We start from the raw sequence: 12,490 nt of genomic DNA on the forward strand, positions 1-12,490 counted from the left end.
ATTTAAGTGAGTCCTGCTGCTTGTGAATTTGACAAGACCAAATTCACCATGGATGTCCTTTTTACATTTTTTTCAATATTTAAATGTTTTTTATCAGTGAGCAGAAGCACTTTGACAGGAGGATAGAAAAACAGTTAAAGAAGAGTGGCAAGCCATAGGGGAGTCATCTACAGGAGTCATCATAATTCATAAATGGTGTTGATAAATAATGTTTTTGTGAACAACAATATTGTCTCTTTCTTCTAAATGGCCCTCGGAATTTTAGAAAAGGGTTAAATTGTGTTTGTCTTCATAAAATGCTATAGGACACTGTTTTGTAGCTGTATGATGACCAATAGTAAATAGTACAGCAGATATTTAATTGAGGATCCATATGATTACACTGTGCTGTATGTCTAATGGGCTAAATATGGTTAATATCTAAATGTAACTTTATATAAATTCACAACAACATATTTCACTCAGTCTCCTGTATATAAAAACATACAGTGAATATTCTATATTCAATTTTCAATGAACTATTCTACAGCAGGTCATATATAAATATTCTACAGTAGGTCATATATCATTACTTGTCATCTGATCCACCTGTGTGCATTATTAATTTTTTAATTCACAAAAATAGTCTTCTGTAGGCTGAATAAAACAAACAGTCATCTGTAGGCTGAGTGAAGCGAGTGAAGCCCAACTGAATATCTACAGATATTTTAACCCATAGTGCAGATCTACACTGTAACGTTTATATTTAAATTAACAAAAAACACAAAATTGGGCAAAGTCTATGAACGGGACGGTTATTAATGTGTAAGTTTTGAGCGTCGATTTAATGGTGTTATTTCGCAGTATATCCCCCTACTGGACGCATCTGGAACAGCAGGGGCGTAAAACTGCTGGGGCGTAAAACTGCCATGGGGCGTAGATCTACCGGCTCCAAGTCTGCAGCCTCCCCATATAGAAAATGCAACCCCTGCAACCAAAATCATGCCCTGACTGATGTTACTTTCTACTCAAGGACCTTGACAGAATTGTAGTGGAGTAAAAAGTACGATATTTATCTTTCAAATGTAGTGAAGTTAAAGTAAAAAGTTTCCAGAAAAAATAATACTCAAGTAAAGTACAGATACTCAAAAAGTGTACTTAAGTACAGTACTCAAGTAAATGTACTTTGTTACTGTCCACCTCTGTGATTAACTTTATATTCAGTTCATCATCAACTGAATATAGAGTAATGTAGATAAAGACATTTTTCAGATGAGAGCAAAACATAATTTCAAACTAATGACACAGAAAAGTTCACCAGTTCTCCAGTTAAACTTTCATTTCTCACTGCCGCAGCAGTGCTTTCTCCCCTCATCAAAATATATTTCTCTCATTACCACAGTAGTGATTTCACCTACTGGTCTAACACCAGCTTTCAGAGTAAACTTCGTTTCTCACTGCCACAGCAGTGATTTCGGCCAGCTTTCAGGGTATACATCCAGGCCCGTCGCCAAGGGGGGGCATTGTGATGAGACAACGTCCCCCCTAATCATCATGGTCATTCAGTGAATTTACTATTGAGAGCAAATAACCTTAATTCAGTGGATTTGGCCATTCATTTATTCAATAATGAAATGTCTTCAGCAGTAGGCTATTTAGCTCAAAGGAGCTCTAATATTGACAATGGTAAATTTTAAATTGTCTTCCGTAATATGAGTCGGAAATCAGTCGGAGGCTATTTAGGCAAGGCCCTGGCCATGGACTTAATGATGAGGTGGTGACGTATCATGTAACCAGTGGGTGACGTCACTGCCACTTACACACTAAAAAACTGTCACGAAGAACCGGCAAAAGTAATGATTATGAAGGTGTCAAATAAAGCAAGCAGACATTTTAATTGTTTATTAACCCCCTGGGGTCGACAATCGCACCGGCGCGATAGGCTCGCTTTTTTTCTTATCAGTTAGTTCTTATCAAAAGAGACTCAAAATACTCTGTTGATTTTGATATTACAAAGTTTCATACATCAATCGATCCTGTTAAGTGTGTATTATTTTTGTGTATACTCACAATAAAAACAAAGTGTTGTGCTTTTTGCCAAATAAAGCAAAATAAACATGATGCGAGTTCTGCTTTCTCTCTGTCAGTGAAGTCAATTCTGAAATAGTGTTGCACGGTGCACCGATACTTCAAAAGTATCGCGATTCTCTGAAATTAAAAACGTCACGATTCCTAAATTTATTAGTATCGATACTTCTAAGAATGACCGCGTTCCAGATATGTAAGGCCGGCGACACACTGGCTGCGTGGCGTGAGCGTCTCAGCTGCGTGGCGTGTCCGTTTTTATTTCGGCTCCCATGTTAACAGGTTAGAGCTAGCACACTGCCTGCGTGACACACGCGCCCGAGCCGCACGGAAAACGCGTGCATGCTAGAAATAGAACCGACGCCTATTTTTCACGCGACACGCAAGCGTGTTGGAAGCGTTACTAGGCAAAATAGAATAGGAAAAGATGTGTCTATGTAATTGTGACACGAATACATATTAATAAATGACATTTTGATGTTTGAAAGTCTCTAGGTTTTGACATAAATGCAGATAGAAATGTAATTTAAAAAAATATTATCGATTTTCAAATACTGCACCTGTCAATACAGAACGAAATATTCTGTAGCCTATTTTGCCGTCAACACTGCCGACGTTGTCTTTGCTGCTATATATTTATGTTTAACATGAAGCATAGGCCTTCCACAACTCTATCCCCATATGTCAAATATATCACCAATGAGGCTTATCATATGTTACCAATATTAAACATTGTGTAATATAATCGCTGTTCATATTTTTATTCAAAGCTCAGAATCAAGATAAAGTTATTACCTGTAACTCTTATGTTTCTTATGATAAATGAGATAATGCTGCTTAATTTATTATTATTTTTACCTTGAATGTCATTGCTCTAATTTATTTTTTATATTTTGATATTTCATATTTTGTTCAAATGTTTAATATATCTGCTGTTCATATGTTCATTTATTAGTGTGTTATATGATTAGAATGTTGTCCCGGTTTTAAAATAAAGCACAGCAATGATATTTGAGAGTGTTTCTCCCTTTTCAGGAAAAGTATTGAAAAAGTATCGAAATCGCAATTCTTGACTTGGTATCGTATCGAAACAATAATTTTGGTATCGTGACAACACTATTCTGAAACGTGTCCGAAAATGAACCATAACTCAGCGAATACTCAATCAAACAGGCATACAGACACACAGGCATGAGACTTGAATTCTCTTCTTTTAAATGAAGTAATTTTTATAAAAAACAAATATTCTCAGTTTATGTAATATGTATGAAAAGAGAGAGATGTCAGTTGTTCTCATCTCAGCTCATTATGTTTTAATGTGACTCCGCCCACGGAGAGCGTGCGCTATTCAAAAGCAAATTATCTGAGGCGATCCATGCAAACCTGTGAACGGCCACATCAGCTGGATAACACACACTGCGAGTTCACTTTCAGACTCATGTACTTTACGAATAATACTATCTTAGTAATAATCCTGGAAAATTTACCTCAGAAGTGCTGGAAGTTTAATTTTGAGGAGCAACGGATCCGGCTGAGGAATAGGTCAGTTCTATATTTGCTTTGTTCTAATCACAATAGTGTCTGTACACGCAAAAAGACTGTTTAAATATGAATTGCGTTTTTGTGTGTGAATGAATGAACGGCTTTTACCAAACTCTATTGCTATACTGAGATGAGTAAAAATCGACTACAAAAATTGGATAGATTATAAAGTTTTTACTGTAAAATACTGCCACATCAAATAAGCTTATAATGTTGCCAATTTCTGCTCATGTGTTATATAATATATATATATATATATATATATATATATATATATATATATATATATATATGTATGTATTATGTTTTGTCAAAAATAAAGTCATCAACTAAGATGTTATTATAGTGTTTGTTCCAATGTAGGCTATATTCAAACTAATGAATGCTTAACTTTGAAATACGTATGATAAAATTTATACTTTAGTTTTTACAAAGAAAGATTACACTTGAAATATTGTTAACATTTTAATTGTTGTTGTAATTGTATAACCTTTTTAATAAAATAGCAAAAAATATATATACAAGGATAGATGTAAACAAAATCTTATCAATCTCAATATAATATAAGCCTTCTCTTTAAATTATTTTTATTGTGTTTTATTAGTGACACATTTGGGTAGAGAATATATTCCAAAACTTTCTGAAAATACAGTATGAGAACAATTAACTGCACAATTACTAGAAATGTTTACCTTGGATATTATACAATTTGCAAGCACAATTTGTGGAAAAAAACAACAACAACTGTGTTTCCAACTGTGAACCAATTTTATATATATGTAGTCCTTGCATTCTTTCTTGTGGCTCAGTGACACACCTGAATGAATGGCTCATTATGTATGCAGCCTCATTATGAATCATGAATCTCGCCTACTCGCATATTGCCTTTCCAAACAAAAAGAAATTTAAAGAAATCCGTCTTACACAATTTAAATCAATGTATTGTTTTATGTGAATGATTAGGCAGGGTGATTTTCACATCATTTTGAAGAAAAAACTCTAGGCGACAAAATGCATTATTCAGAAGTCTTGTGGACACATATTTAGTATGTGTTTTGTGGCCTTATTTCAGAAACTTTCATTTTTAGTTTTTTCAATAAATACAAAAATACAAACATGCATAAACATTATTCTTTCAAAAATACAAACATGTATACATGTTGCTCACATATTATGGTAGCCCTGTTTGTGCTAAATAGAGTGTAATTACACCTTTGCCATTAAAGGTGAACTAAGTAACTTTTTTTACCTTAAGGCGAGACACGGCAGGCAAAAACATCATTTTTTTTTTACTGGTCAATTTTGAGATTTTTGGATATTTGTCTTCAATAACATGTCTTCTTTCAGACTTGTGTTGAAAAAAAGTCCGAAATACACATTTAGGTCTTTATTTTATTACACTTTGTCTGTTTGCGTCTGTAGATTTCTCATAAATTCAACAAAAGTTCGCGTTGTAAATCAACATGCTGCTCCGCGATCTCTGCCGTCAGCCTGTCATCACAAGCATCGTTAGGAAGCTCTCTCTCTTGTGTACAATCCTGTCGGATCCAAATATGGTCATTTCCTTTTTATAAGCAACCAATCGTGAAAGTAAAAGGGCTGAATGCGCAATCTCATTGGCTGATGATAAATCTTTAAAGCCTGTTTTCTCAAAATGACTGTTCTCTCATACTCCAAGTCCGAAATCTCCACTTCAGTAGCACCTATATACACCAAACTTTCCAGTCTTGTACCTAGTTAAATTATGAAGACATTTACAGAGGGATTTGTAAATATATTATTCCTAGCCTGATTTATATAACATTTTATTTCCAAAAAACATGGCGAAAATCATTTTTTTAAGGCTATTGACAATATTTTCTGATTTACAGGATAACAAAAGTAGATATCCATAAATCCCTCTGTAATTTTTTTCCCATCTAATATGTGAACACATTGAAAAAATAATTTTTAACCTGGCTTTATCCAATACTCAGATTTCGTTTTTTAAAATATATGCAAATTAGTGCATATTTGATTAGATATTGCCTAATTTGCATATTTAAACATTAAATTACAGAAAACTTGTAATACATTTTTTTCTCATCTTAATGTTGGTAATCAACTGTGAAAGTTTCATGGTGATATCTGCTAGTTAAAAATGTTACCCTATTCACCTGTAGTGTCTCGCCTTAACTGAACAGCTTCGGAGTCATTGGAATGGTTATATTACTTATTTCGGGTTGAATGGTGGCCGTTTCGCACCCCCCTGGTGCCCGTGAGCGGAAAATCCGCACTTGCAACTTTGAGCCGGCGGGCTCAGGAAGTATCGCGTGATATCAGGTCTCGCGATGTAAACAATTGCTTTACGCCCAAAAGAAATCTGCTAAAATGCTGTCATTATTGCGCTCCCTCACGCTGTTCGAACCCGAATGAAGAAGACGTTTTAAAGAATGTCCCATCTGCTTTGATGTCGTTGATCTACTAGCTTCTGGTGTCTCAGAATCACCAACGAGTTTTTACAACAGTGTTGTCAAATATCTATTCCGAAGCTGTGGGGGGAGCTCTAGAGAGAAACCTGCGAGCAAAAAGCGAGAAAACAGCGAAGAAATCCCGAAACTACTGTGCCCTGCTTTAATATGTTTATAAGCAACTGAAAAAAAGCACAAATGTCAGGGCATGTCAGAACATCTCAAGGACCCCAAAAACACCTCAGACCCCAGAGGGTTAATAAACTAGTGTTTACTGTGTCAGTGTCGGTTGACGATGCTGACTTGCCATGTTCGCAGTAGTGAACGCGCCTCTAGAGAGAAATGCACATTTCATACGATATGGATTACATAAGCAGAGAGTATAGCCAACTGTTTCTTTTCATTTTGAATTGTTTTGTTTGATATAGACATTTCAAGCTTTCTATATATAATTTTTTCATCATGTCTGTGAGGCAAGTAGCCTATACTAGTCTGAGTTTCGATTCACTTATAAGACGAGCTCCAGTTCACGCGCTCTGGCGCCTCCAAGTCCTGATGTCGGCTTATTTTTTAAATCCAGGCAATTTGTTGTTGATTTAAATGCATTAAAATTAGTGATGCACCGATGTGAAAATTGTGGCCGATACCGATATTAATATTGCTGTTATGGCCGATACCGATATTTACCGATGTCGATATCTCTGTATAGAAAACACATTTTTATGATAATCAAATAAAGAGCTATTTTCCAAAACACATATTTTTATAATATAATGCACGACGACACACATGCATTATATTGCATTGCATATAATGTGTGCTGGTCAACTTGTCTAAAATTAAGAAACCCCTAGAAAAAAAGTAAAAAAAACAAAACAACAACATCAACAAAAAAACAAAAAAAAAAAAAAACATAGGAACATTGTGTACAATTAAGATAGGCTACTAATTTATTATTCCAATATCCAAATATGATATTTGGCTTCTATTTGTGACGTGCTGTCTTTGCGTTTGAACATTGCACATTTTAAACAGTCATTAGCTGAATAAATGTTAGCCAATACAAACATATTTATAGAAAACAGTTGACAATGAATAGACAGGAGTCCAATAATAGCATAACGAATCACTTATTCTAAAAATAATATCAAGAATAAGTTAGACGAATCCGACATATGAGAGCTGTGTTAACAGTAAAACGTCCGTCATTTAACGAATTTTAAAAACACGGATGGATAATACAAAATGCTTTCTGACATTTTGACAGAAAAAAAAACAAGCAAGAACAAAATTTAAACTTACCCCGTCAATTTTCATTTTACAATTATCTTCTCTCTCTCTCTGTGTGCGCGTCCGTGTTTGTGAGAGAGAGCTCGCGCATCACTGATACAACGGTACTTTTTAATCTAGAAGTAACGAACGCACTAGTTTTCATACAAAATAAATATGTAACATAATTAGGTAATTTAGTTATTATTAACACAATAACGGAACACATGAAGGCTACGTTTCTCAACACTGAGAATGAATAAATAAACGCCTGTTTCTCCAGACTCGCGCTTATCATTAATCCACAAATCAAACGTGCTGTCACTTTTGAGAAAAATCAAATTCGAACGGGTATCAAATATCAAGCAATGTATTCGAATGTCTACGAGTCAAAAAACGATCAGTCAAAAAATGCGTCATGAAGAGGAAAAAAACATATAAGTCGCACTGGACTATAAGTCGCTTTTATTTAGAAACTTATTTCACAAAAAAAAAAAAATGTTATGGACGGGACAGTTCTCCGTTACAGACACGAGCGCTCTGAAAGCGGCACTAAAAGACTGCTTTAAAACTTTCACAGCGACCTCAAACAGAAAGCACAAAGCCTGTCTTTAAATTTTATTTCGTTTTGTATTAATTGTATCTTAATTTTGATCAATGTTTCATCAACCAATTGCCTGGATTTAAAAAATAAGAAGTAAATAGAAAATATTTAATCACGACACGGAGGCGCCAGTGTGTGAACCTGGAGCTTGTCTCATAAATGAACCGAAACCACATATATAGAAAGCTTGAAATGTGTACTTTTAAACAGAACAATTCAAAACGAAAGAAAACAAACTGTTCTCTGCTTATGTCATCCATATGAAATGTGCATTTCTCTCAGGTGCGTTCACTACTGCGAAGATCGCGAGTCAGCATCATCAAATTCATCTTCATCTTCAACTTCACACGTCAAATACACAGGAATGACTATCGGCCTGTTCACATCGGCCCTATTTTGACATCGAAACGATACCGATGTGTAAAAAAATTATCATATCGGCCGATATTATATCGTGCACCACTAATTAAAATGCACATTCATGTACATTTTTTACATAAACACTTTTTACATAAACTTAGCATTTAAAATTTAAAATTATTGGGAGATACAGTAACAACCGATAATGTATATGTACTTTAAGTAGCCTGTTGTATAAAAATATCAATGTTTTATATTATAACCTTTCAGAATTTCATCTTTTATTTTAGCAATATAAAAAACATCTGTACCAAATTACATTCTTTCCCCCAGTTTGGGTATATGAATAAAATATGTACTTTTTTTCCCCTCAAGTATGAGTATGAGCTAATATATAATTCTATATAAGTCATAACAGTCTTGTGTATCATATTGATACAAAACATGCAAACATTTTTCCATGGTCTTTTATATTTTGTCTAAAGGTTTGATAAACTGTCTCCACACACACACAAAAATTCAGACTATTATTTCTTATGTCAGGCTTTGCAGGGATAAGTTCATGTTCATGATGAGGAATCACTATAGAGTAATGTAGATAAAACATTTTTCAGATGAGAGCAAAACAAAATATATTAAAATACTTACAGAGCTCTTCTGGAGGTTTTGATGACTGCCGATAATCTAATGAGACACTCGTCTGATTTCTTGAATTTCTGAAGCTCAAACTCCTCCAGCTCTTCCTCTGATGTCAACAACACAAAGGCTAAAGCAGACCACTGGGCAGGTGAAAGGTCACCAGATGAGAGACTTCCTTTGCTAAGATGGGTCTGAATCTCTTTCACCAGAGTTTGGTCGTTCAGTTCATTCAGACAGTAGAACAGATTGATGGATCTCTCTGCAGGAAGATCATCTTCTAATTTCTGCTTGATGTACTGAACTATTTCCTTGTTGCTCCGGTCATTGCTGTCTTGCTGTGTTAACAGACCTCGTAAGAGTCGTCGATTGGACTGGAGTGACAGACCGAGGAGGAAGCGAAGGAAAAGGTCCAGGTGTCCATTGTCACTCTCGAGTGCCTTGTCCACTGCAGTCTTGAGAAAATCAATCATGGTTTCATTTCTGTTTTCCTGTTCTGTAGACTCATGAAGAAACACACTTGTCTTCTTGATGTATAGAATCAGATATGAATAAAGGGTCTTGAGCCAATCAATCATGGTTTCATTTCTGTTTTCCTGTTCTGTAGACTCATGATCAAACACACTTTTCTTGTTGATGTCTAGAAACAGATGTGCATAAAGGGCTGCAATAAACTCTTGAATGCTCAAGTGAACAAAGCAGTACATGGTACCAAGAACGATCCCTGTTTCCTCCTTAAAGATCTGGGTACACATGCCTGAGTACACTGATGCCTTATAGACGTCAATACCACAGGCGTCCAGGTCTGTGTCATAGAAGATCAGGTTGTTTCTTTCCAGCTGATGAAACGCCAGTTTCCCCAGTGAAAGGATGGCGTCTTTATCCCAGGAAACATCTGGTGCGTATTCTCCATCATACTTTCGGCGGCTCTGCTGGATCTGAAAGCGGAGAAAGTGTGTGTACATTTGTGTCAGAGTCTTGGGAGTGTCTTCAGTGTTTGATTCCTGCAGTGTTTTAGAGATCGCATCAGCCTGAGTTTTTTTTACATCATTTCTTTTCTCCTCCAGAATGTTATGGAGAACCGTGGCTGAAATCCAGCAGAAGACTGGGATGTGGCACATGATAAAGAGACTCTTTGATTGTTTAATGTGATCTAGGATTGTGTTGGCCTGATTCTCATCGGTGAATCTTTTTTTGAAGTACTCTTCCTTCTGTGCGTCACTGAATCCTCGTATCTCTGTCAGCCGGTCGATACAGTCAGGAGGAATCTTACTGGCAGCTGCTGGTCTGGTGGTGATCCAGATGAGAGCAGAAGGAAGCAGATTTCCCTTCATGAGGTTCGTTAGGAGAACATCCAGAGAGGCTGGTGACGATACATCACTCCACGTCTCATTACAATCAAACTTCAGAGGAAGGCGACATTCGTCCAGTCCATCAAGGATGAACAGCACTTTGAACTGATTCCTTCTTGTAAGGTTCAGTCCTTTTGTCTCTGGGAAAAATTGAGTTATAAGGTCCATCAAACTCAGTTTTTCTTTCTCCATTAAGTTCATCTCTCTGAAAGGAAGAGGAAATATGAAGCTGATATCTTGATTTTCTTTTCCTTCAGCCCAGTCCAGAACAAACTTTTGCACAGAGACTGATTTCCCGATGCCAGCGACTCCTTTTGTCAGTACAGTTCGGATCTCCTCGTCTTGTTTAGGAGCTTCAAACAAATTTGTGCATTCAACCTGTTTCTCTTCTGCTTCATGACGCCTGGAAGCAACTTCAATCTGTCTCACCTCATGTTCAGTATTGACCTGTTCACTGCCACCCTGAGTGATGTAGAGATCTGTGTAGATGTTATTCAGAAGTGTGGAGTCACCTTGCTTCGCAATTCCTTCAAACACACATTGATACTTCTTCTTTAGGCCACATTTCAGCTGATGAATGAAGAGCAGCTCATCTAAACACAGGAACAGAAAATAGACAGTTTTAGTCTTCATTTTCTCTCCTACATTTATAAGAAACAATCAGACAGATGATCATGAGTCTCTAACCTTCTAGAGCATCAGCAGCTTCATCTTGCTTCATCTCTCTCAGGTAATGTAGTGTGAGATCAAGAGCTGATTCTTTGATACTGGATCTGTTCTCATTAAAGTCCTTCACAAAGTGTTCTGTGTTCTCTTTTTGTAATATTTTCTTAAACTTCTCCAGCTCATTCTTCAGAAACGTGATTATTTTGCTCTCAAGATCCTACAAACAAAAGTAAGAAAAAATACACAATTTAAACCAAATTGTACATCTACATTTGGTCAACACAATTTATTCAATAACTATAATATCTATAGTTATAACCCAGTTAAAAGTCTATAATAAAACCCAGTTAAAAGACTAACATGTTAACCAGCTGATATTTTTAACAAATAGAAAAATAAAAAATATATAAGTGCTTCAGAAGAAAAAATGGATCTGGAGGAATTAAATAAAATGTCTTTGTTCAATAACATATTTGTTTGTTAGAAATATTAAACATTTATAAAAATGTGTTTTCCTACTTGGAAGATTCCTAGAAGATTGTCTTTGAAATTCTCGTGGTTCCTGTGAGTCTGAACGTCTGAGTCTAATGTCTCATATTGAAGCCTGTAATCAAATAAATCAAATAAATACTGATTTTCCAGGCAAAATTTCACAGAAAGAGGAAAAGTATTAGCTGTGAATACTCTGATAAATATTTATCAGATCAAATATTTATCAGAGTAGTCAATAAGAAATATCATGATAAATGATTCAATGATAAATAATGATAAATATTGGATCTAAAAATGTTTCATGATTGATATTCACTGATACAACTTTTAAACACAGACAACGTGTGACAAAAAATTAGAAACTTATGAAATACCTTTTATTAGATGATGGTGTTTTCTCACTGAAGTCTGGTGGAAAATCTTTAGACTGATCACTCTTCAGAGACACAGAGCTGGACACATGTGAGCCTGATCTTACACTGATGACACAAAGAACAGAGAGAAAACACTTTAGTAAAGGAGGATCAACTGTGTGTGAAACACATCTGTGTCTTAATCTAATCCTCCACAGAAATACACACACTCACACAATTTACTGTTTTATAGTTAACTACTATTTTATTTTACTGGCTCACATTAGTTTAACAATTTCTTTAATATATATGAGAGAGATTTAATATGTTAAAAAATACTTCACTCTAATTTATGAGAACATTTCAAGTTTTTGTTTATTGACAGAAATAGAGAGCAGAAATGTCTGTGTGACACAGTTGTGTTAGCATACTTGAATTAAATTAAGTGTATAGTTGTTTCCTAATGTCTGTCAATAATTGTATGATCTAAAAACTGAAGTCATTTATTTGGATTAATTCAGCGTCTAGAAGGTTATTAACAAATTATTAACTGTGATATTTTCTATAGAGCAAACAGGGCTTTATAGACAATGTCAGAGTTAATTTAAGAAGTTAAAAATAGAAATTGTGCAAAGCATGTGCAAATATGCTTAAAGTTGTGTTATTGACAGGGAAACACAAAGTCCAGTTGAGTTTAAACTG

At 35.2% G+C, this 12,490-nt stretch overlaps 1 protein-coding gene across 1 annotated transcript in view; it reads right to left on the reverse strand.

Annotated features, from left to right (window-relative positions):
- Nucleotides 1-12,490, reverse strand: part of LOC311090940 (uncharacterized protein) — an 846,260-nt gene that overhangs the window by 313,579 nt on the left and 520,191 nt on the right. The gene's annotated exons all lie outside the window — the stretch shown is intronic.

This window comes from Abramis brama, assembly GCF_963993115.1.
Source record: "Abramis brama genome assembly, chromosome: 1".
NCBI classification, from domain to species: Eukaryota; Metazoa; Chordata; class Actinopteri; order Cypriniformes; family Leuciscidae; genus Abramis; species Abramis brama.